Raw genomic sequence first — 23,943 nt, forward strand, 5'->3', positions numbered from 1 at the left:
ATTGAGTGTCATTGATTCAGTTGGTGCTAGTCACATCTGGAGCAATTTGGGATCTCTGAATGCCAGTTTCATCCTGGATGTTGTCTTTGAGGTTGTTAGTTTTAGTTTGAAAGGCCAAGAGTCTTTGGAAAGTCTTTGTGGAAATGACAGGAACCCTCTGAAGATCTGAGAAGAGCTGTGTCAGAAGAGAATAAGTGGGATTCTAATTAGAAAGACCACCACAAAGAAACATGGGCTTTCGGCCATGACTGTGACCTTTCAGAAAGGCATTTGTCCTTCTTGCTTCTGCTCTCTAGCTCTGTAAACTGGTCCTGAGACACACATAGATTTCTGAAGCTCCCAGGAGGGGAGAGGAAGATCCCCTCAGCGATGCATCCACACAGAATGGTTGTAGTTCTGAGGCCATGGCAAGATATATGAGCACCAGCAGTCCCCAGGGATGTCCCATTGGAGCCAGAGAAAGGGCTGCCCCACACAAGCAGCTACTGCAGAGGGATTCTTCAGGGCAGCAGATCAACCCTCCTCTTTGTGGGGCTCCTGACCCACCTATTACATTGTATATATCACATCTGAGATTACAAAGTAACCGTAGCTATTTTATTAAAATAGAATAGAAAGCTATTATGATTCAAACACACATGAGTTCTTGTGTATTTATTTATTAAAAGTTTTAATCAGTCACAATCTTGCCTTAGATAACTCTCATGGGACACTAGAGGACACCACCAGTGTATATGGAATTACGTTAAAGGGGAAGCAGTGTAGGGTAGATAAGCAGATCTGCCCTGAAATACCCAGACTTGGGTTCAGGCCTTAGCTCTGATTAGAACGCTGGACGCATCTGTAGATAGGAAAACCGAATCAGATGATTCTTCTATTTTATGTGTTAGAATTTTGAACAAGTCAGCTTTCACATACTGCTTTGTTTTCTATCTTCTGTGAGTGTCTTGACTCCACCAATAGTTTGAAAACACATGGTGGGCAGAGATCCTGTATGTTATTCCTTTTACAAACTCACTGAGATCTAATCAGAGCTCATGGTATGTCGGTGGCCATGTAAGTCCTTTGCAAAACAATTGTGTGAACAAATGGCCTTGAATCTGTCTAAACTCAACCTCATAATTGCCAGACAAAAATAAAATATTTTCTTTAACACTGTGCCATCTAGGTAATATAATTGACTTTGCTTTAAGAAAACTGTTTGCACCTCTCTCTCTTAAATAAATCAGTCAATCAATCTTTCATAAATGGGCAGGTGCATAGGTGGTGCGGTCTAACTCTTGGTTTCAGCTCAGGTCATGATCTCAGAGTCATGCAATCAAGCCCCCATTCCAGGTTCCACATTCAGCGCAGTCTGCTTGAGATTCTCTCTTCTTCTCCCCCTGCCCCTCCTGCTTGTGCTCTCTCTCTTGCTCTAAAGAAGAAGAGAAAGAAGAAGAAGAAGAAAAGAAGAAGAAGAAAAAAAAGAAGAAGAAGAAGAAGAAGAAGAAGAAGAAGAAGAAGAAGAAGAAGAAGAAGAAGAAGAAAAGAAGGAGAAGGAGAAGGAGAAAAAGAAAGAAATCTTAAAAAAAAAAACTGCACCAAAAATCTTACAAACATTGGCAGCTGTCAGTGATTCTTTGTCTTCTAAGTGGGGTTTGTCTCAGCCAGGGGGTTGCAGAAAATGTGAGGCACTCTCCGAAAGGGTAATTTGAGAGTTGGTTAAGGAACTGTTTACAAGGGTGTGAGCAGGGTTTAGGAAAAGCCTAAAGGGATGATGTACCAGGAACCTGCACGAGCAGGAGCAGCAAGGACATCCCTCACCAGGTAGAGGCCTAAAGGGAAGGTAGAGGGAGCAGGTGCTGACAGCAGCAGCGAGAGCTGAATGGAGAGGTGCCCAAAAAGGGCAATGCAGCCACCTGGCAGAGAAGCAGCCAGGAAAAGCAGCACCGAAACCTCCTGTCCCTCTGGCCACCTGTATAGTGAAGCCTGGAGGCGTGCAATTACTCCAGAAACACTTCTTTCAATAATAACCCTCTTCCCTCCCCAGGCCATTTGAAAGATCAGAAAATTTATTTTTGGAAGACTAGTGACAGTGGTGGAAACAATTTTGTTTTAAATGAGATTGTGTGATCAGAAAAAGCCAAGCCAGGAAGTCACAGACCAAATCACTGGAAGCAAAAGAGATCCTTTCCAAGAGCATCTCAGAGAACCTTCAGGCTGGGGACATGTGGGAAGAGAAACAGTGAGCCTCCAGAGCAGTTATCAGGGTTCATAATGAGAGAGAATTAACTCTTTTCTCCATATCAGCTGACCCAAAATATTCTGCATTTTGGCTAGCATTTTCCTTGAAATATATTCTCAGTATTTCTATCAATGAGATATATTCTTTTTAAATCTCTGAATGGTGCCTGGGTGGCTCAGTGGTTGAGCGTCTGTCTGCCTTTGGCTCAGGGCGTGATCCCGTGGTCCTGGGATTGAGTCCTGCAGCAGGCTCCTCTTAGGGAGCGTCCTTCTCCCTCTACCCGTGTCTCTGTCTCTTTCTGTGTCTCTCATGAATAAATAAATAAAATCTTTTAAAAAAATCTCTGCTCTCCTTTGATTAGCAAATCTAGCTCTGGAGCTGTTTCTAGAATAATGAGACCATTTAGGTTCTTCCCAATCCCCACACCCACCTCCTCTCTGGGCATTGTTCTTGCTCAGGCTCTAGTTGCAGTGAGGTGCCTACCTGCACGGGGTGCTTCTAAGTGTGGGTGGGAGAGACTAAGGGAGCAGTGGATACATGTTTAAAAGGGCTCCAGTTCAGGTGCCTGGGTGATTCGGTCAGTTAAGCATCTGCCTTTGGCTCAGGTCATGATCTCAGGGTCTTGGGATTGAGCCTCCACTCAGCAGGGAGTCTGCTTCTCCCTTTGCCTCTCCCACAAAAACCTTATGCTCACTCTCTCTCCCTTTCAAATAAATAACTAAAATCTTTTTTAAAAAATAAAAACAAAAGGGCCCCAGCTCATAGCACCACATCAAATGTGAAGGGAAAATGGAAGGAGAGGGGGAATCCTTTGGAGAGGCAAGCACATTGGGCAGCACACCAGAGCCTTCCATACTATGAATATGGCCCTCTCATCTTGCTTGTGTGGCATCTACACACCTTAAAAAAAATGCCTGATGGGCACTTGGGTGGCTCAGTGATTGAGCATCTGCATTTGGCTCAGGTCCTGATCCCAGTGTCCTGGGATCGAGTCCTGCATCAGGCTTCCTGCATGGAGCCTCTTCTCCCTCTGCCTATGTCTCTGCCTCTCTTTCTGTGTCTCTCATGAATAAATAAATAAAATATTTTTTTAAAGAAAAACCCTGACAATTGTCCCATCCTCTGTCCCCACCCCCAACAAGAGACCCATGGGGAAACATGCAGAAATCCATGCTGTCTGCACAAAGCAAACAAATGGTGACGTGCTTCACACACCATTCTGTACCTTGCTATTTCACTCTATCTCTTAACCATAACCTATAAGATATTGAACATTTTCCCTATCAGTACAGAGAGAAGCTTTCTTATTCTTTGTTTTGTTTGTTTACAGCTCTATATTATTTCATAATACTGATGTATCATAATTCATTTAAACAGTCCCTTATGATAGAAAATTTAGGTTGCATTGTCAAACTTTCTGATCTTTGCCAACCTGATAGGTGATAGATGATGATTCGGAGTACTTTTCATTGCATTTATCTTATTAGGAGTGAAACTGAACATCTTTTCATGTATTTAAGAGACCTTTGTATTTTCCTTTCTGTAAGCAACCTGTTTATATACATTTCCATTTTTTCCATTAGGTTCTTGGTCTTTTATTAGCGATAGGAAACCAACCTCTAAATCTGGGGGCTGAAAAGCAACGGAATTAAAACTTGTTAAAAATTTCTGAAGCAAAAAACAATGTAATTATATTTAGATGGCAAATCAACTCCACTGTCTTAACACGCAGCATTTTTTCTTACTTTATAAATTTAACTTAACAGAACAGAAAATACATTGCCGAAGCCACGAAACTCTTATAATCGGAAGACTAGAAAGATCAGAGATCTTCCACATTTAGTTGATAGAATTAGTTAGTAGAATAGAAAACCTCCAGATTCCTAGCCCAGGGATCTTTGCATTCTACTTTGCTGTTCCTTTTCATCTGCTATTTAGAGAAACCAGAATTTTCTGTCCTTGGCTGAAAGTTTCTTTTCTAAAGATATGTGAATAGGCAGTGCCAAACCTTTGAAGAAAGCCTGGGATAGCTGAGTTCAGTTTTGCTGGGGGGCTTTTCCTAACTGCCTCCCTGACTCTCACAACCTTGACCTTGAACTTCTATAAAGGAAAAAGGTCAGCAGCACTGGGTAGGAAACAAATATTTTGGATTTCTCTCCAGTGATAGCACAGAATAAGGCAACCGGGGCAGAGGTGTGGCCAGGAAGGCTTCAGAGTCCAGCATTGGGCTGAATCCCACCATCCAAGGTAAACATACAGCTGAGTGAAATTTCAGGCCCTTGGCTCTTTGCCTTTATGTGTGATCCCCTATAAAAGGATGTGATATTTGATGAGGAACAAAAGATTTGAGCAAACCAGGTAATAATCACGTACTGATAGTAGATACAGGAGCTTAATTGTTTAGTTCCTGGCTTAATAAATGCAATGGGGGGGATCCCTGGGTGGCGCAGCGGTTTGGCGCCTGCCTTTGGCCCAGGGCGTGATCCTGGAGACCCAGGATCGAATCCCACATCGGGCTCCTGGTCCATGGAGCCTGCTTCTCCCTCTGCCTGTGTCTCTGCCTCTCTCTCTCTCTCTGTGACTATCATAAATAAATAAAAATTAAAAAAAATAATAAATGCAATGGGATACAAAATTTCAAATGTAAAGACTCCAGCAGAAGCAGTGCATTGGGAACAATATAGACTCCACTTTGAGCTCCAGGCTGAGTAAGGATGCATTGGAGGGTGAGGAACCAGAGGCCAAACTCTCTTCTTTGAGTAGAGATGAAATCAGTTCGTGCCCATATGTCCTTCTAGCAGTATCTGAAGAAAAACAGGTATTCCTATGCAAGAATGAGAGAATGGGCTGGGTTGAGTTGTGCCATGAAGGAGAGAGAGAGTAGCAGATCATCTCTGATGGATCACATGCAGGGCTGTCTTAGCAATAGTCCAAGAAAAAGCTGCCTCTACATAGTCAGGACTGCCCTGTACAGCTTGGGCACTGCTCAATGGCACCATCTGAAAAGAGTGCCCAGGCTGAAATCTAGCCAGCCTATCACTCCCAAATTGTGTGGAGAAAAGGACTCTTTTTGTAAACGTTTCTTCAGGGCTGCATCTTCCTAGGGGGTAGCACCTTTTCCTAATTCAGGCCAACGTGTCATGTAGACTCCTGGCAGCCTGAGGTTTTGTTTTGTTTTTTTTTTAAAGACTTTATTTATTTATTCATGAGACACACACACACACACACACACACACACACACACAGAGAGGCAGAGACACAGGCAGAGGGAGAAGCAGGCTCCATGCAAGGAGCCTGATGTGGGACTCGATCCCCGGTCTGAAGCGGCGCTAAACCACTGAGCCACCCGGGCTGCCCAACCTGAGATCTTATTGTAAATGCAGAACCTCAAGTCCTCACCCCATCCTAACCGCTCAATCAGAAACTTCCCATTTACAATATCCCAGGTGACTTGAACACTCATTAATCTGAGAAGCACTGCCCTAAAGCACAGAAGAACACATTTCACTTTGCAGAAGGGAAAACAGATACACAGGAAAGTGTTGTGCTTAGAGAAGAGGCGGGGTTGCACTTGGGCCTCCTGAGCTCCAGCCCTTTACTAACTTTTCCAGTAACTTTTTATTAACCCTGATCTGTTTTATCATAGTAGCACAGGACAAGGACACATGGCCTGAATCCCTCATTACTTTAAGGGTTCGGAGCCTCCTGGAATCCTCAACACTTGGCACATATTTTTTTTTTTTCAGGACTCTCTGTTCATGTTGGAATGGGGATCCTCAGATTATATCTGACCCAGAGCGTGGAGCTGCTCCCGCCCTGATCCTGCTAAGAGCTTCAGTCCTCAGATTCTGGCCAGTCCCCAGTTCTAAGAGTGTAGGAGGGCTAGATTGTGTGTGTGTGTGTGTGTGTGTGTGTGTGTGTGTGTGGTGTCTCAGAGTGCACACAAGCATGAGGTGAGGATGGGTTTACAAGGCAGACAGAACCACACTACATGCACATCTTGCTTTTCTACCTGTCTTTTGATTTAGAGTTAGTACTCTGCTAAGGGCCTCAGCCACCCACTCAATCTGTCACAGAGTCCCAAAGAACCTGTCCCTAAATGTTCTTTGCATTTCTCATCTGTGCAAACAGATGGTACTTCTACATTTGGACTGTCTTTCAATGGAAGTTATTCCGTTATTTTTGGTATAATTACTTTCAAATTACTTTCAGTTACTTCCCCCCCACCCCCGCCCGTCTCTGTCTCTCTCTCTTAAATTAAATCACCTCACTAGTGACTACTGCTAGCTGATGTCCAGCTTATAGGAATAGAAGGAAAGTCTTGAGGCAAAAGTATTGAGGAGGGAATTCCCAGTTTTTTAAAAAGTGCAAATGTTGGGGCACCTGGGTGGCTCAAGGGTTGAGCATCTGCCTTTGGCTCAATTCGTGATCCCGGGGTCCTGGGATCAAGTCCCACATCAGGTTCCCCGCAGGGAGCCTGCTTCTCCCTCTGCCTGTGTCTCTGCCTCTCCCTCTGTGTCTCTCGTGAATAAATAAAATCTTGAAAAATAAATAAATAAAATAAAAATAAAAAATTCAGATGCTTTGTAAAATTCAATGCATCTGTAAAATTCTGCTTACAATTTATCCATTTGGAGTAGGGAGCATCATTCACAGTTAAATATCAGCTTGCCACTTCTCAGAGAAAAGCTATTCGTTTTTCTCCTTAGCATTTTCTCATTATCTCTTTGTTACTTCTCTCTTTCTCCTCTCCCCTCTCCCCTGTCCACTGTCTCCTTTCCCTCCTCATCTCTCCTCTCCGCCTCCCATCAGAGACGACCTCTTGCATTTTCTCTAAGCTGATTATCACTTTCCAAGTTCTCTTTTGTGAGTCCCAGGAAAGAAAGGAAGACAGTGGAAACAGGTGTCCGGTATGCGAGCCTATTCCCAACAGGGGCTCCTCCACCTGTCCCGCTCCATCCCTCTGTTCCTCATGACTCCAGGGGCTGGAGCTTGGGGACCCTCGGTGCTTATGCACACGGAGGCCGCTGAGTCTCTACAGCTGATGCAAATCCTTGCTTAGGAAGCCACTAATTTCTGTCCCTGCTCACAGACCTCCCCCCTCTTCCAACCCCGCTTCTTGCCATTTGTCAGGTAGGCAGAAGGAGGGTTGAAGGAATTTCCACCAATACTTTCTATCAAAACAAAAGCCAGAGGAAGAGCATCTGTCTTAGCCCAGGAGAGGAAGGGGTAGGGTCTGAAGTCTAAGAAAAGCGGAGATTTTACATTTTTGTGTGACCACTGATCAAAGACACAGAAGGAGGGCTGGGTGGTTTTGTGACTTCTTCCAGCCTGCTCATGCTAGTGAGAGGATGCTTTGGACTCATATCCCTTTTCTTCTCTCTCTTGTCTCACACACTTGGCCTTCAAACCAAGGAAGAAGTTTTTCCAAAGGGACTCTCAGCTCACTAATAATCAAGTTATATGGAATGTAGAGAGGAAGGAGACATTTTTAAATCAAAGGCACTGGGACTAGCCCAAGCCACATATCATTAATTTGGTCTGTTGCTTCCCCTCTGTGAATCTGAATTCTATTGGACTTCAAAATAGGATAATGCTAGTGATCTAACCCATGATTTTGAAAGAATCATGTTAGATAATGTATGCGAACACATTTTGGAAGGTATAAATTGCTCTAAGAGTGGAAGGAGCTACTGATATCAACTTACTGCTCCAGGGCTCTGTGGATATAAGTTTGAGTACAAATTCCTTACCAATCCAAGAGTTCACAATAAAATCAGGGAGTTCAGACATAGAGTAGTCAAGAACAGCTAGTAATAGGAGACAACATGGGATAAGGAGTAGATGCATATGGTATGGTACATAAATGAATAGCTACAGACCTATAAGGTGTAAAAAAAAAAAATACAGACTGAAGAGTGATTTGGGAAGTTTGGGAAGTTCCCATTAAAGAGATGGGAGCAAAAATACAGACCATAGAGTGATTTGGGAAGTCCCCATTGAAGAGATGGGAGCTTATAGGAGTTAAATTGTGTCCCCCAAAAAGATATGTTGAAGCCCTACCGCCCCAGACATCACACGTGAACTTATTTGGAAGGAGGGTTCTTGCAAGATGTATTAGTTAAAATCAGATCACACTGGATAAGGATGGGCCCTTTAATCCAACATGACCAGTGTCCTTGTAAGAAGGGCAGAAAGAGACACAGGGAGAACACTACGTGACCATACACACACACGAGCAGAGACACCATGTGACAGCAGAGGCAGAGACTGGAGAGATGCAGCCACAAGCCAAGGAAGGCTGAGGACTGCTGACTAGCACCAGAAGCTGGGAAGAGGCGAGGAAGAATTCTCCCCTACAGATTTCAGAGGGAGCACAGCTCTAATGACACCTTAACCTCAGACTTCTGGCCCCCAGAACTGTGAGACTGATTTCCATTGTTTCAATCCACCCAGATGGGGCACCGTTCAAGCAGGCCTTGGAAATGAAAACAGGAGCTGAACAGGGTCTCGTGAGCCATGCTTTATTCCCACAGGCAAAGCAGAAGAGAAGGATATTCTCTGTATGACATGAGATCACAGAGGAACATTCACCAGTCAAGTTAATCATTTCTCAGTGTGCTATAACATGCTGGAAAAATATCTGTGTTCCATCTGGATAAGATCAGCAATTTCTATTTTACTATCTAGTGATCAGTATCATCAACTTTACTACTCTGTATATTTGATTTGGCTGCACAGACCCTTTTTAAAACCCTTCTCCTTGCCTATTATCTATTTATTTCCCATGAAGAATCATGCTGGCCCTGTTCTCATCTTTTTAAAAAAAATCATAGTTTGGCTTTCACATTTATTGGTATCAGATATTGGTGGTACCCAAATTTCCCGGTAAATTTTGACATTTAGCTCGGAAGAAAACAGCATGAAAGTTGTAACAAGAAACTCCTAAGCCCTATGATGAGCGCTGTTGGATACTCAACAGATTTTGCTTCCAGGAAATCCTGTTCTCTGAAGAAGCTGTTATGGTCTATTGGACTAGTATCATACTTTGAGAAGGATCTGAGAGCCGTATTTACATGTTCAGCTGTCATAGATCCAAAGTAGCCATTAGTAATGATTAGGTAAATAGAATAACTTCAAATGTCCCTAAATACATATTTGCAGGATAATAAGCTATTGGGTGAGGTGTTCCTCTTTTACATAAGCTCCGTTTTTTTTTTTTTTTTTTAAGCTCCGTTTTTAAAGGAAATTCTGGTTAGGTTACAACATGCTGGGTAAGTCTGCCCTCCTCTGTGTATGTTACCAGTTAATATATCATGGTTGTATCTTATTGTGTCTTGGCATTCTTTGGGTTCATGAAGGATGATACGGAGTATGTGACATTTATTTAATGCAAAGCTCAGGATACGAATCAATATTCTAAGTCCCAGAGCAGAGGCTTTTGCTGACATGCCCCCAGAGTTAGTAATAGATGTCTATGTGTTGCTTTCCTTGTTTCATAAAGTCTATCAGAAATCAGTCATTTACACCTACGTAACCAATGGTCTCATTCAAGCATCACCTATGCATTATAAAGATTAAGATTTTACAGGGTGGAGCCAGACTGCCTAAAACTCAACACAATAGCTGTGAAATCTTGTCCAATGTAGTCAACATCCTGAGCGTCAGTTTCCTCATCAGTAAAATGAGGGTGACAACAGTATCATATGATTGTTGGGAGGCTTACCTGAGTTGAAGGCATTTAGGATAGTGCTGGGACATACAATAAGTTCTCAGTAAATGCCTCTTACAACTTTTTGCTTTTAGCTAAATTACATGAAGTCCAATAAAATATTTTACACTAATAAGAAACTCTACTTGGCAATGGTATATGTCTCAAATTAATTTTTATTACTTATTAAATAATGTATTTCTAAGATGTCTCTTAAAACCTGTTTTATACAAGGGAGAAAAAAATGAAAGGGGTCATTGGTGGTAAAGTTTTTGGAAATCATTGTGTTTGGGGTTTTTTTTAAGACTCTTTTTTTAAACATTGTGTTGACATAGCATCCAAAACCCCAAAGGGAACACCTCCTCAAGAGAACCCAGTCCTTAGAAGCACTATAACTTTAATATAATAATAATAATAATAATAATAATAATAATAATAATAATGACTTGGCAATTGGACACAGAGTCTAATTCTAACTCTCTCAATTTCCCATTAAAATATCCAAGGAGACCTAGAAAAATACAAAAATGAAATGGAAATTAATTAACACTCTAACATAAAAATCTGGAAGGAATCTCCACTAGATAAAGCAGATGGAGCCAAAGAGAAGAAAAACCTGCTCAGGATGATAAGAAACTTAAAATGCAAAGCACCAAAATTAAAGCCCACAGTGCAGTAGCTGTGGACAGTGTCACCATCATTGAAGGGTGCCTCTCCTCTCTCTTTGTTCATTGTCTGAGTTCCCAGGAAGGCTTCTACATTCTTCTACAGTATCACTCGCCACATCATATTGATGCTATCTGTTTATAGGTCTAAATCTGAATCTAAATTGTAAGAACCATGTACTAGTCATATCTGCATCTCCAGGAACCGAAGGGAGCTAAACAAAGACAGAGAGAGAGAGAGTAAAGTAGCTCTGGGATATACAGAGGTGTCTCTATTTGAGTCGTTGGCTGAATACCTAGCTGCACATGTGTGAAGTGTGATTGCACGTGGACAGGCAAAGAATCACCAGAAAGCATTTGATGAAACAATTTCTGGAGCTCGTGTAAAGCTAAGGATCATTCCTGCTTTGACCAGTCAGGGTAGAGAGAACTCCTAATACGTGGGCATGGGTGATGGATGCTGGAGCAGGCTTGCACAAACTTGAGGTAGCTGATTGTTAACTTTCAGGGATTTTGACAGATGTTTGATGTCACATTGGTAGATTGAAACTGGCCATAGGGGATCCCTGGGTGGCTCAGCGGTTTAGCGCCCGCCTTTGGCCCAGGGCGGGATCCTGGAGTCCCGGGATCGAGTCCCACGTCGGGCTCCCAGCATGGAGCCTGCTTCTCCCTCCTCCTGTGTCTCTGCCTCTCTCTCTCTCTATGTCTATCATAAATAAATTAAAAAAAAAAAAAGAAACTGGCCATAATAGAAAGTAAACAAGCGCTGTAAATTGGGTTATTTTTTTCTTAGAGAACAAGCTGTTAAATATTCACCAGCACACCACTGAGCTTGGTGTAGAGTCTTTAGAAAGAACTATGCTTTAGTAGTTTAGTAGTTTTGTCTAGGACAAAATCTGCCCTAAAAAAAATACAAAAACAAAAACTAAAAGGGCAAGCCTCAAAAGCATCAAGCTGATCTACAAGTGACTTAACTAACTCCCCTTCAGTCGGACATGCTTGAATGTAATACAACGAAATCCAACTCTTAACACAATAACGTTTATAATCATATGAATAGCCTTACATCTATTAAATAAATTTAATTAATTATCAAAATCCTTTTCACAAAGAAAACTCCCAGCCCAGAGGATCTCACTGAATTCTATGAAACATTTAAGGAAGAAATAAGACCAGGTCTATACAGACTTTTCTAGAAAACAGAAGAGGAGGAACTACTACCTAATTCAAAAGGCTATGAGGCCAACATCACCCTGATATCAAGACAAGGCAAGAACATTCCAAGACATTACATTACATTACATTACATTACATTACATTACATTACATTACATGGAAACTGCAGGCCAATATCCCTCATGAACATAACTATAAAATATTTAACAAAATATTAACAAATGAAATCTGTCAATAGGGATAATAATAAATGATAAGCCAGTGTTGTTCACCCCAGGAGTTGGATGTCAGTTTAACATTTGAAAAATCAATCCATATAATTCACCATATTAACACATTAATATAAGAGAACTCAGACATGAGACTGTACTATATGATTCCATTTATTTATTTATTTTTAAGATTTTATTTATTTATTCATGAGAGACACACACACAGAGAGAAAGGGGGGGGCAGAGACACAGGTAGAGGGAGAAGCAGGCTCCATGCAGGAAGCCCAACGTGGGACTCGATCTCGGGTCTCTAGGATCATGCCCTGGGCTGAGGGCAGCGCTAAACCACCGAGCCACCTGTGCTGCCCCATATGATTCTATTTATATGAAATTCTAGAAAAGGCAAAACTGGAGTGGCCAAAAGCAGATCAGCAGATCTGGGGCTGGGATGGAAAGAGAAGATGTATTGCAAAGCAGTACAAGGAAACTTTTGGGTGTGATGGAAATGTTATATTTCTTTTTTTATTGGAATATAATTAGCATATAATGTTATATTAGTTTCTGGTGCACAAAATAGTGGTTGGAGAAATGTTACATTTCTTTTTTTTTAATGTTACATTTCCTAATAGTGGATGTAGTTATGTGACAAAATTTATCAAACGGTATACTTAAAATGGGGGGATTTCATTTAATGTAAATTATACCTTAATAAAGCTCATTAAAACTTTTTTTCAGCCCAGATCAGCAAATGCCCTCATAGCAAAAGCAGCTTCTATAATCCTCTCCATTCCCTAGGTCTCCTCTTTCATCTTCCTTGTTTAGCCTAGTGACAGCTTAGCACAATACAACGTCAACTCTGGATGGCTGGTCCAATTGCCCTGGCCTGCCACCACCAGAAATGGGGGTCAGTCATTTTCTCCATGTGGGGTCTCTGAGAAAAGGTGAAGCATGTGCTTCCAGGCTCCTCCTTCCTTCAATGCTTTTGTCAAGTGAGTGAAGGCCTAAGGGGGGCCTCCAGATAGACTCTCTATGGCTTAGTCAGAAACATCTGTTCATTTATCAGTGACAATAAATATGTCAAGGACTGGACTTAGAAGTCAAGTGACCAAATTTTAGAACTGGCTCCATGTGAGGCTGAAGAAGTGAACAAGTTGCTTAACATCCTTGGCCTTAATACTATCCTTCAAAAAATAAAGATTGATAATTCCTAAAGTGTTTCCAATAAAATCGGAGTCCACACTTTCCAGAGGAAAGACTTCTACACGATTCCTACTCTTTTCTTATAGAATCGTTTAGAACTGTGCATCTGCTTTCTATTTATAACTTCAAAAATCATGTCTGTGATATTTTAATGCCCAATCACATTCAATTTAGTAGACTTACTATATAATACTACCTTATCCACCTAGCACTCAGCTCTCCTGATTTCTCAATTCTCCAGAATAAAAATCAAGGATCAGATTTAAAAGCTTTGAAAGAGGGAGGAGGAGAGGAGCTCTGAGCAGTCTATTCAAAGATTGGGAAATTTTTTTTAAAAGAAGAAATCTATAGGCTTCCTTAGGGTTAACTCGCTGGGAACTTTACATCCAAACCTAATAAAATTAATTTGTTCTCAAAACCGTGCTAGATAATCATCAGCAAATTAAAAGGTACTGACAAAGCAATTACAAAGGACAACGTAGAAAAACCATAAAATATGGGTACAATAAAATACCCATTCTATTGTAGAAAATAAACTGTTCTGAACACATACTTCCAATAGATCCTAAGGCAAGTACTGGTATTTTGGAGCTAAATACAGTTACTGATCTCATTAACACTACTATCTTGTGTTCTAAGGGACAGTCTCCCAGACATCCAGAAAACTGGATGGATTCTCCAGAATGACTCAACTTTTGACAGTTTTGGAAAGCTGCTGTTTACTATAGCATATTTTATTTAGCAGCTGTTTCATACATGTAAATGTTATGTTCTTTACCAACCTGAAGCTACATGAGGGGAAGGCTAGGTCATATACGCTCTGTGCCTCCATACAACTGTCTTCATCTATGTTGTGAGACCAGTGATACACCTTCACAGTGGGTGTAGTTTAGGAAAGGGACCCTAGTGTCTAGACAGAGGCTGGCACATAGCTGGTCCTCAGTTAATGTTGGCAGAATGAATGACGTTAGTTTGTTGTGCAGTTTTAGAAGTGCTTGGATTATTACTGATTTAGAGATACCTGTGCTTTCTTCAAAGCTGTGCAACATGCTTGGAGTGCCATCCTTTCTCTCTAAAAAGTTTACTAATCCTCCCTACATAAAATAGTTTCTGAAATCCCACAAATTCCCAAAGATTTTCCTGAAATGGTCTGATGGTTTCTCTCTAATCACACGAGGAGTAGATTGCAAACTTCCATGGCTTTTGTCCCTATGCTCTTCCCAAAATGTTCTAGCGCTGGAGAAGAACTCAAAATTTCTTTGATCTCTGACTCATATTTCACACAAATAGTTTACAGACTGAGCCTAAGATTTACATTTTGACTTCTCTTTTCTCTTTCTGTACTCACATCACATGGTTATCTTATATTACATGTTTTTAGTGTCTTGGTGAAATGTACCTTTGTAATGATTTTTTTATAGTTTCCTGTAGGCAATTAGGTGCATAAAAACGTCTTAAGAAATATGAAATAAGGAGTCAAGGATTCAAGCACTTCCAAAATAATATTTTCATTGGATACTTTCTGACAACAAAATATTTTAGAATGAATAAAGGAGAGTGTTCATTTGTGATCGACTCTCCTGTAAAATTCTGGGACAGGTCAACAGGTCTATTGTGTACCTCTTACACAGCTCATGTAGAGCTATGTGAAGGAGAGGATAACAAAGTGATAGAATCCAGTGGAATGATTCAACATGAGTATTTAATATATTTGATTTATCTTTGTACAAATATAATAATAAAACACATTATAATCTTGGCAAATTCAAAACAAGGAAAAATGCTCCATGTTCTTACTACCCTGACAAGATGATTTGTATAGACTTTCAAAGTGCTATGGGCACAGTACCTAGCAGAAAACTTGGTTCCTGCTCCTCCCTGGAAGAGTTGTAGATCTCGGTGGGAGAAGACAAGAGCTACACAGTTGATGTAGTTTCAAAATGAGGTGAAACCATGCATAGTTTCCAAGTGCTAAATGGAATTTACAAAGTATTTACAGAGTAGTATTTACAAAGGAGATAAAGAATAGACCCTATAGAATCTTGGCCTCCCAAAGTGCTTTAAGGTACTCTACCCAAAGCATGAGAAACTATCCAAAAAACAAGACCCTCTCTTCTAATGACCCGCTGGCCGGATAACAAGCATTGAGGAAATGTTCCTGGCACCAGAAACATTCACTGAGCAGGTGGGAGACAAGGATTCTTAGCCCATCAACTGTGATGCAACAAAACCTTCAAATAAGTAGGGTTATGAGAGGTTTTTCAAAGCTTTATTCCTATTACGCCACTGCTTAGATATAGCTCGACACCTCTGTAGAGTTCTGGCCAAAACAAACTCAAGGTTAGGCCTGAACATTTGGGCAGTTGTTAAAACACTCTGCAGCTCAAGGATTCTCTCTGAACAAATGGCAGCCTGAGATAAGCAAGCAGTCATGAATATTTGTGCTGGGAAGTTTTTAAAATGTGCACTTTTGGGCAGCCTGGGTAGCTCAGGGGTTTAGCGCTGCCTTCGGCCCAGGGCCTGATCCTGGAGACCTGGAATCGAGTCCCATGTGGTCTCCCTGCATGGAGCCTGCTTCTCCCTCTGCCTGTGTCTCTGCCTGTCTCTCTCTCTCTCTCTCTCTCTCTCTCTCTGTGTGTGTGTGGTGTGTGTCTCTCATTAATAAATAAATAAAATCTTTTAAAAAAATGTGCACTTCTGTGTGTGGGATATGTGCCAAATTTCCCCACTTGATGAAGAGCACTGCTACCTTGATACTGGGTGGGTGGTATTCTCTTTTCATGAAGTGGTATCAGGGCTGCTTTCCACTCTAGGCCCAAGAATTTGCAATTAGTTAGGATCTTCCAATTCAAACCTACAGTTTTTAGTTTTGAAATTCAAATTCCTTGCAGCTTAAATATTATTTGCTTCTCTCAAATCAAATTTCAAAAACAGTAAAACAAGGTAATGAATGTCCACTCTAATGTTGCTCATTCACTGGCCTGCTAATATTTCTAAAATTCTTTCCAAATCACAAACATTGTAACTTACCAGGGGATTCCAGAAAATTGGGTAAACAATGATTCTCTCTACATATCACCTAGGATAGAACAGAATCATAGAATATTAGAGCTGTGCCTGAGTCTCGGAGATTATCACGTCCCATTCCTCCATTTTACAGTGGAGATTTTGAGAGATTAAAAGATTATCAAGGTAATGTCATAGCTAATTAGGAGAAGAATCCTTATGTGCACTTCCACCCTAGTGAACATTCAATAAATTATTTATTTGTTCAATGTCTTGCTTATATTAAGAATTTGTATGTTCTTGCCTCTGGATTTACCAAGATGGAAAAAATTACTCAAGAAGTTTACATTCACGATTGCTTAGAGTTAGATCTTAGAAAAATGTTAAATATTTAATATGTAATACTCTCTTTGATTAAAAAAAATCTTTCTTAAATATTTCAATTTAAGAAGGATGGCAGTAATATGGTTCAGATCCTAAAAACTAAAGGAGATCCTCATTATCCCAATATGAATCATCCAGGTGTCCAAGCTCTGACACTGTAAGGAAGCAAGAGTGTTTTTAATAAGAAAATTTTCACTAGACAAATGCCCACTTGAAAACTAGTGACTAAATACCCCTTCTCACTCAGCACGGTGTTTATATTCATCCTTTGGGCCAACATTTTTGTTGTTCAGTCTTTCCCCAATCATTAAAAACATCCACACAATGCCAACTGGTTGCAAAGTAAAATTGAATCCCTTACCTAAAGAATTCATAAAGTAAATCAAGTTTATGTGGAAGAACTGCTCAACTACATGCAAGACCACTGATAAATGAAGAGCTGCTAAAAATAAAATGGTCAATGGGAGAGAAAATCCTAAGAATGGTGACTAAAATTTATTCCAAAAAAGAATGGTCCAGGGGTACCTGGGTGGCTCAGTTGGCTAAACCACCGACTCTTGATTTCTGCTCAGGTCATGATCTCATGGGTCATGAGATCAAGCTCTGTCCTGGGCTCCACATTGGGTGTTGGGCATGGGCCCTGCTTAAGATCCCCCTGCTCCCTCTGTCCCTACCCCATCCTCACCCCTACCTCACCCCTGCACTCATGCACGTGTGAGCTCTCTTTGTCTTTAAAAAAAAAAATAAGTCTGAGTATCCTTAAATTAAGAGAAGCCCTTGAAAAACTTAATAAAGTTCTTAAATATCTTTCCAAGAATGTTCCTCTTTATAATTACAGGATGAAACTCAATCAAGAAGTGGAAGCCATTGTACTCTGCCAGAGTATACTTTTTTTCAGAAAAATCACACACTCCAAGAAAGAATGAATATTTAGGTCATCCTTTGTTCATGCTCAGAATAAAACATGGTTTTAATTTAAATATGTGTTTTTTATATAAAGTAGGATAAAATTATCTTTAAGGTTTTGTTTGATTCTTAAAGATCTAGTTCCCACCACTTTTTAATTCAGACATTTGTTCTCAATATCAAGTATACTCAATTTCAGTAACAGAGATGACCTGTAACTGGAGAGATGAAGGATGAGAAAGTGTAGCGACTTTTCTCGGGTCTCACATCTAGTACTGGCGGTATTGAGTCACTGGATGCTCCCATCGCCCAGAGATTGCTAATCTCTGTGCAAAGAGGTAAAGAATTCACTTTGCATTTAACGTGGCTTTTCAATCAAGGTAAGAATTTGATGGCAGGAGAAGTAAAAGACGCTAAGGAAAGATCTTATAGAAGATCAAATAAAATTTGTTTTCCCTTCACTTTAGCTAAAGAAATGACATGTCTAAAATTGATCCTAATCCTAAACGTACATTCCAGGGATAAGACTTGCCCATTTTAAAGTGTATTCTGGTGCAATTAAGAGACACACTTAAGATAGGGATTAATCTTGATTATACTGTTCAGGGTTCTTTTTTAAAGAGAGAGTACACAGAGGAAAGTATGACACTCCCTGGCACCTTCACCCCTGCTGCCTCGCTCCTGCAGCAAGTGACAATATAAGGCTAAAATCAGTTCCAAGGTATTGTGGACTGGATGTTTGTATCCTCCCAAATTCATATGCTGAAGCCCTAACCTTCAACATGATGGTATTTGGAGGTGGGGCCTTTGGGATGTAATGAGGGTTAGTTGAGGTCATGAGGGTGGGGCCCCACGATGAGATCAGCAGATGTGTTAGTGCTCCCTTTCTCTCTCTCTCCTCTGCCGCATTAGGACACAGAGGGAAGGTGGCCATCAGCAAGCCAAGAAGTGGGCCACACCAGGAATTCCCCTTGATCTTGGACTTCATAGCCTCCAGAACTGTGGGAATATAATGTTTACTGTTGGGATGCCTGGGTGGCTCAGTGGTTGAACATCTGCCTTCGGCTCAGGTAGTGATTCTGGAGTCCTGGGATTGAGTCTGTATCAGGCTTGATATAAATAAATAAATGTTTACTGTTTAAGCCACCAGCCTATAGTATTTTGTTACAGAAGCTTGAGCTAAATACAAGGTCTCCAGACCAAGGTTTGGTTCTTACTTGATGGTTTTCCAGGCGGTCACCATTTCCTCTTATGTAGACATGAAGAACGACACATCAGCATGTGGAGCCAATAGGCTAGGGATGTGCTGTCTCGCTCAGAAAGACAGGGACCCGCCTGCTTCTGCATCTCAGAGAACAAGGAATCCATGCTATCGCCTCTGGGCTGTGCCCTTGGCTCTAGACACCATTAGTTATGTTACTTCAGCCTGCCCAGAAGCCTTGGACCGCTCTGCCCTTGGGAACACAGAGGTCTCACCCTTAATCATTTTTTAGGGACTAACTCAAGGGGGAGGGCAGGGCATCCCTAGGTTCTCAGGCCAGGTGCAGGCCTACACAGTGCCCAGGCCTCCATTCTACCAGATTTACTTGCTCCTTGGTATGGAACATGAGGGAAATCCAACAATTCCTGCTGCTGGTGGCTGTGTCATGGTGACAGAGGGAGCCCAGACTAGGTGGATGGAGAGTGAGTTTCCCCAGCATTCCCTGGCGGCTGCTCCACATGGAGCCCATCAGCTACAGCCCAGCACAGTGGTTCTACTACCAACCTGTGTAGCTGTGTGCAGCCGCAGCACCCAGGGCTGTCAGTAACTCACAGCAGTGAGGCCTGTGCTCCCAATAGTCTTTCCCTCACATCTTCACACCATTGGTTTCTGGAACCACTGGAAGGCTCTGGGACCAGACTGCACTGCTCTCTCTCTCAGCATGCCACCAGAGGGTGGCTCTCAGCAGGGTCCCCCTGCAAACCCCAGGATGTCGGTGGGGCTGTTTGCCTCTGTCTCTGCACAGAAGACACCACCAGCACCACAAAGTTCAGCAGACCTAACAATGCACTAACTCATCCCTCAGTCTGCCCCAAAACAACTGGCTTCTTCAATGCTCACTGCCTCAGCTAATGGCAGCACTAAGCTCATCCACCAGTCCAGAAACCTTTCCCCTCCTTTTTCATAGACAACTGAGCCAAGACTTCTAGTCTAGACCAGAATTCCGCACTCTTCCCATTCCCTGCCTTACACTACTTATACTATTGAACTGTATCCCAACTGGTTTCTCAGACTCCAGCCTTCAATTTCTCTAATTTATTTCCTACCCATCCTTACTGATCTGTTCCTGCTCATGCTCAATAATCTCTAGGAGTTTCCCGTTATTGAAAATTTTAAATCCAAACACCTCAGTGAGACCTGCGAGACACACCACCAGGACCTGATCCAGCTTTCCTGCGCCACCTGTCACGAACTCTACCTTACACTCTGCATTCAGGCCTCTTTGGAGTATTCATTAAATGTATTCCTGGAATTCCCCCCAAATGTCCCTGCTGTGTCCCTTCTCTGGAAAGGCCCAAGCTTGGGCCAATTTTTTAATCCCAATTCCAGTTCAAACATTACCGTTCTTTAGTTAACTTTTCTGCCATCTTCTCAATCTGAATTTATGCTCTGTTCTCCAAGTTCATGTGTCACTTTGTTAATTAATAAGATGACCCTCTGGTTTGCCTGGGACAGTCCTGGTTTATGTCTGATGTTCCTGATTTTTGTTTATGTATTTGTTTGTTTGCTAGGGGAGGGGCAGAGGGAGAGGGAGCAAGAGAATCTTTAGCAAGCTCCATACCCAGCATGGAACCTGATGTAGGGCTCGATCTCATGACTCTGAGATCATGACCTGAGCTGAAACCAAGAGTCACACGCTTAACTAACTGAACCACCCAGGTGCCCACCTGATAATTTACTAATAATTCCCTCTTTTTGTTCTCGAAAATATCCAGATTAGGGCAATACATGATATGGCCACTATATAATATAATTCTTATATTCTAAAATCTTGTATACTTGTATACTTCATGTAATTATTTTTGTCCATCCCATCCTATCCCTAGGTTTGAGATCAGGAATGGCCTCCTCTCCCCAGGCTGTCTTTCCCCAGAGTTCAGCCAGTGCCACATAGTAGATGGTCAGTATTATTTATTTTAAGTGCACTCTGGTGGGCCCTCAAGGGATGAATGTGATTTGAAAAAGCAGAGTTGAGACATTTTTAAGACTGTAATATTATAGTGATATTAGGGATAATACTAAGATATTCTATTGCAAAAAATATACTTAATTCCAACTGCATCCCAGACTTGACATGAGGATTTCCTGATCTGCTGAGCAAGAGAACACGTGAGCCTTCTGAACATGAATTTTGGGCCCTAAATACATGCTAAACATCTGAAGAATAATGGTTTAAAGGGATGTCAATTTACTGGCCTGCTCTGGATGCCCACATGTCTCAAATCAGCCCTAACTCTGAAGATAAGCAATAAGGAGTTAAAAAATGAGATATTCTAGATGTTAATAATATGTCATGCATTAATGCATATAAATTCATACCAGTGTTCACATGTTTGTAAATACATAATTAAGTGTATACTGGTGCATTCTTGTGTGTGTGTGTGTGTGTGTTGTGTGTGTGTGTGTCTACTAGGCACATGGAGGGAAGACCTAAATCATGCGCTCACTGTAAATCCAGTGATCCCCAGACACCCATAAGCAGCTGGTAAATGGCTCCTGAGTCTGATCCCAGCCCTCAGGACAAAGACTCTTAAACCTCCTAAACAAGGCCTTCCACTTGACTCACCTGGAAGGCAAATGGACAAATATGGAAATCATCAGTACAGGTGCATGGTGTAGCAAGGATCGTAGCGGTGTCTGGGGTAAGTGGCTGGTACTGGGGGAAGGGCAGATTGAAGTACAGCAAGACATGCATTAGGACTATTTTCTGGACCCTTCTCTGGTGGTTGATGCTGGGGTCCTGGGGTTGTCAGTCTTAGCACCACATGGAGCACAGATTTTGCAGTCCCAAATTTGATTTTGTAAAGGTAGAAGGCAGTTTCAACACTTGCATTTACCTGTAGGCACACAGCAAGAAAGTGCAGCAAGGCCACAAGAATGCAGAGATCATCAGTAGCCCTTTGGGGTTTGGGGACCCAGCATCATCATAGGACCCTGGGGAGGGATTCTTGCAGAGACAATGAAAGCTGCTTGATGAGGTCGGGGCCACCAAGGAGGAGGACAAGATGAACAAGGCTACATGGCCATTCTTGAGCTGTAAGATCCCAGGAACTCTGAAGGACCAAACAAAGGCGTGAGGGGTTAGAATAATCAAGGTTTTGAAGAGGAGATTAAGTCAAAGAAATACTAATTTGTTGCAAGTATCATGACTCTGCTGGACACCCAGTCCAACACCAGCTGGTCATTCTTGGGAAACACTGGTGTATGTGTGTATATGATTGGATTTACTGAGTTTACAAGGAGGATGAATTCATATCTGGACAGCTGGAAATCCCACTTCTGGATGCTTACATCTTGAGTGATTTCTTAGACAAAGGAGAGAGAAGTAGACAGCTTGCTCATCATGGGAGCACTCATCAGCTACGTTTGGACAGGAATTTCATTGATGTTCCCATCCTGGGGTTTCTCGTCCTAATAGCATCTGGAATAACCAGCCTGATACAGAAATGAAAACAGCACCTTCAGGAAGGCAGAGTAAATGGGTGTCAATATGATGAGAGGTTCTGAGTTCTAAGGGAACATCCCAGGACTTAAAAATATTTCTTTAATGTATGCCTCTGATAGAGGCATAGGAGGTCTGAAATCCTGCCATTACATACTCCTTAATGCTGTTTGTGGCATTTTGAAGTATTTTTCTGGTTGGAGGTTGTTTCTAATAGATACTGCATCCACATGGTAGTGGCACTATTGATGTAATTTTTTAGTTGATACACATCAAAGTCTCCGGCTATCCCCTCCCCAGTTTTTGTCCATTCACCAAACCATTTTCCTTAGTGTTCTGTGTATCCTCGTAACATCTCTTTTTACACATACAAGCAATATAAAAATATATCCTCACTTCCGTCCTATATTCAAAAGCAACATATTATATAACATTTTGTTTTGTTTTATTTTTGTTTATTTTTTGAGATTTTTTTTAAATTAAAAAAATTTTTACTTAAAAAGTGGATGTCTGACATACTTCCATATCAGAAGTTTCCTCATTGTTTTAAAACAGTTTCTTATAATTGTCCTTTAGATTGTATAAAATATCTTGCAAATAACGTGGCAAAAACGGGTCCAGGAGAAGCTTGTCAGCATGGCCATTTTGCACATGTGCAAGTATATCTGGAAAACAAATTTTCAAAGGTGGAAAAGGATATATGGATTTGTAATTCTAATAGATATTGTGTGTATCTGTGTTTGACTTTTTGCTTTGGAATCATTTTAGATTTATAGAAAAATTGCAAAGATAACACAGAGTTCCCAGACTTCTAACAATACTGCGTGTTTTTAATATAGACATTGAAAATTTTTATGTAGTCAACTCTATTTTTGCTTATAATTTCAACTATTGCAGAAAAAGTCCATTGTTTTTGTTATTTTTTTTTGTTTCACCTTTTACATTGAATTACTTAATTCATCTTAATTTATTTGGGTATATGATTTGGAGAGTGATACTTCACAATTTAAGAATTTAATTTTTCCCCTTCTATGAAAATTTCTAAGTGTCCTAGCATCTTTCATTGGCTAATTCTTCCCTTATCTCCTAGTATGCAATTCTACTATTATTATATATGAAATTTGCATCCAAACTTGGGTTTATTTGTGGGCTTTCTATTCTGTTACATTGATCTGGCTTTTAAGTATTGGTGCTTTAGGGATAATTTCATATTTTAATTGACTCATTTTTTTCCATTGTTTTTAGCTGTTTTTTTTTTATTCATAGGGAAGCAATTACATTTCCAATGTGCTTGTTAATACTGGTAATTTTGTCCACTTTTAAAAGAATTTTTATTGTTCTTGCTTTCACTCCTTGTTTTATTCCATTGGCTAGAAATGAAGAAGTAGAAAAAAGGTGGAATCAAGTGCATAAAGGGGCCTCACCTTAGAAGGAGAGAAGTACTCTTTACATTGGGGCATTAAGGGAAGGATGAATGGGTTCAGAAAAGTAGGAAATTGGAAGGCAGGGAATTGAAGGCCTTCTCCTCTGATGGTTCATGTGTCTGTGGAGTAGGAGACAAGATCATCTTCTTAGAGAGTATGGATGAAGAAGTAGAGGAAGGAGATGAATGAATGAGCAACTTCTTCTGGAGAGGATGGCAGGGGCATAAGGTTCTCAGGTTCTCAGGTTAAGATTAATTATGATAAGAAGATAAAAGAAACATTGTGAGAAGAGACTAGGGATGTAGGAGCATGTGTTCTAAAAGGGCCCTGTG

The 23,943-nt window shown here is 41.1% G+C and overlaps 1 long non-coding RNA gene across 1 annotated transcript; it reads right to left on the reverse strand.

Annotated features, from left to right (window-relative positions):
- Positions 1–1,566: 1,566 nt before the first annotated feature.
- Positions 1,567–21,935, reverse strand: LOC118354871 (uncharacterized). The gene is made up of 3 exons (XR_004816234.2): positions 21,583–21,935; positions 16,219–16,267; positions 1,567–5,048 (listed from the first exon to the last, which is right to left on the reverse strand). It is a non-coding gene; the product is annotated as an uncharacterized LOC118354871 (long non-coding RNA).
- Positions 21,936–23,943: the final 2,008 nt, after the last annotated feature.

Source organism: Canis lupus, chromosome 25 (assembly GCF_003254725.2).
Source record: "Canis lupus dingo isolate Sandy chromosome 25, ASM325472v2, whole genome shotgun sequence".
In the NCBI taxonomy this organism is placed as follows: Eukaryota; Metazoa; Chordata; class Mammalia; order Carnivora; family Canidae; genus Canis; species Canis lupus.